The sequence below is a fragment of the Parasteatoda tepidariorum genome, chromosome 7 (genome assembly GCF_043381705.1).
Source record: "Parasteatoda tepidariorum isolate YZ-2023 chromosome 7, CAS_Ptep_4.0, whole genome shotgun sequence".
Lineage (NCBI taxonomy): Eukaryota > Metazoa > Arthropoda > Arachnida > Araneae > Theridiidae > Parasteatoda > Parasteatoda tepidariorum.
The window spans coordinates 79074698-79076909 of NC_092210.1; positions in this window are offsets into that span (position 1 = coordinate 79074698).

Sequence of the window (2212 nt, forward strand, 5' to 3'; positions counted from 1 at the left end):
AAATGTTTAATAACTAAATAAGTAAACATTTGGCAAAAGAAAACAATTTTACTTTTGGTTTTAGGAGAGAATTTCCAATAAGTTAGGATTGAAAAAAAATTAAAGAGATGCTGTACTTGTTCATTCAAACACTAACTTACTGAAAGTGCTGAGTATTTCTGACCTTCCATAAATTGTTCCAATTTAAGTGCTTATTTAATCATTCATGCCTTAGCAATATAGAAACATGTTAAAAATACAGTGTTTAGTTTAATCAAATATTTTCATTAACTAATTAGAATGAAATACCACAGAATTTCAATGATCAAGCCTATAATATATTTTTATTAAATAATTATATTAAGATTTTGGATGTCTAATCACTAACCCCCTCAGTCTTTTTAAGGTATACAGCAATGTTCAGTTTTTCTAGTGTTAAAAATTATGCAATATTTTCACCCAGGACTATATTTATTTTACATGTTTTCATTATTATTACAGGACTGTCAACTTTCTACGCTTTTTTTCAAATATTTATTCTAGTGCTACATAAGTTTATGTTTTAGAATATTATTTTCTATTTATTTTAACCAATTTTCCATGCCAATACTCATAAATTCGTTCATATGCAATGCAATTTTGTTCTAGGTCTTTTGTTTTAAGGCTGTTGGCAAATTTAACAAAAATTTTTAAAGATTTGATTTTTAAATGTCCACCACTTTATAAAATATTTTTTAAAATACATATAAGCTGGCAGACCTGTTATTATTTTCAGCATAAAAATAAGCAAACAGCTACTGTCATTTGTTTATTTGATTGTGTGATTTATTTGAATGTGTTTTAATTTGATTTTTTTATTTTGCAGTTATAATTCGAGAATTTATGGGAACGAAGTTTATCAATATTGTATATTGAAATTCAACATTGATGTATGTCAAATACTTTTGTAGATTATATGTGTAAAAAAAATTATTAAAAGTACTATAAATGTATTAAATGTATTTAAATAAATGTTTTCAATTTACATGTTTGTCTTTATTTATCAAAATTCTATTTTTTGAAATCTATTATATATTTTTTGTAAATTGTATTTATAAACTATAGGAAATTTTTTTTTCCATTCAATCTTAATGTTAAATTAAAAATAAATTATGGAATGCTATATTGTTTTAAATGTAGGAAAAAACTTTCTGTAAGTTAGGGTCCGCCAAATGATTAGAGTCTCAAGCTTTAATTTTGCTTAATTTAATTTCAATATTATAATGAAACTTCTACATAATCATAGCTGATATTGACATAGTATTCCATGAAATAAAACTTTATAATTTTCAAATGTAAATTGGACTAACGTAAAGATGTTCCAATCATGCTTATTAAAAAATACATGGATTGTGAAAAGTTATAGTTGTAACCAGCCAATTTTTTTTTACGATGTACTTAGTGGTTCACCATAATGAAAACAGCAATATATATTGGTTTTTTATGTACCAACAAACAAGCTGAAATATGGGTAATGGCTAGTCTTCAAGAATTAGTAGAATAGTATGATCATCAAGAATTAGTATGATTGTTGTTGGAATTCGTTCATTTGTGTTTTGTTAAACCATGGAGCAAAGTTGGATTAGCTCATATTTGTTCAACATAGGTTGTTCCAAATTCTAATATGAAGTGATGGTCTATCTCGATGGTACCAAGGAATAAAATGGTTTTTTTGTGACATTAAGTTGGAAACCATCAACACACATAGGTTTTCTAACATGGGGTGATGGTCAGTCTTGATGGTGGCAGCAGAGATTAAGTGGTTTTTGATGGAATGTAAGTTGGAAACCAACAAAATATGTTGGTTCCTGATTATTTTTTTGTGTTGGACCATCAAACCATGTTGGTTTTTGATGGATTTTTTTTGTTGGATTATTGAAAAATACCATCAAAATATGTTGGTTCCTGATAAATATTTTTGTTTGACCATCAAAAAATACCATCAAACCATGTTGGTTTTTGATGGATTTTTTTTTGTTGAACCATTGAAAAATTCCATCAAAATATGTTGGTTCCTGATAAATTTTTTTGTTGGACCATCAAAAAATACCATCAAACCCTGTTGGTTTTTGATGGATTTTTTTTGTTGGACCATTGAAAAATACCATCAAAATATGTTGGTTCCTGATAAATTTTTTTGTTGGGCCATCAAAAAATACCATCAAACTATGTTGGTTCTTAATGGATTTTCTGT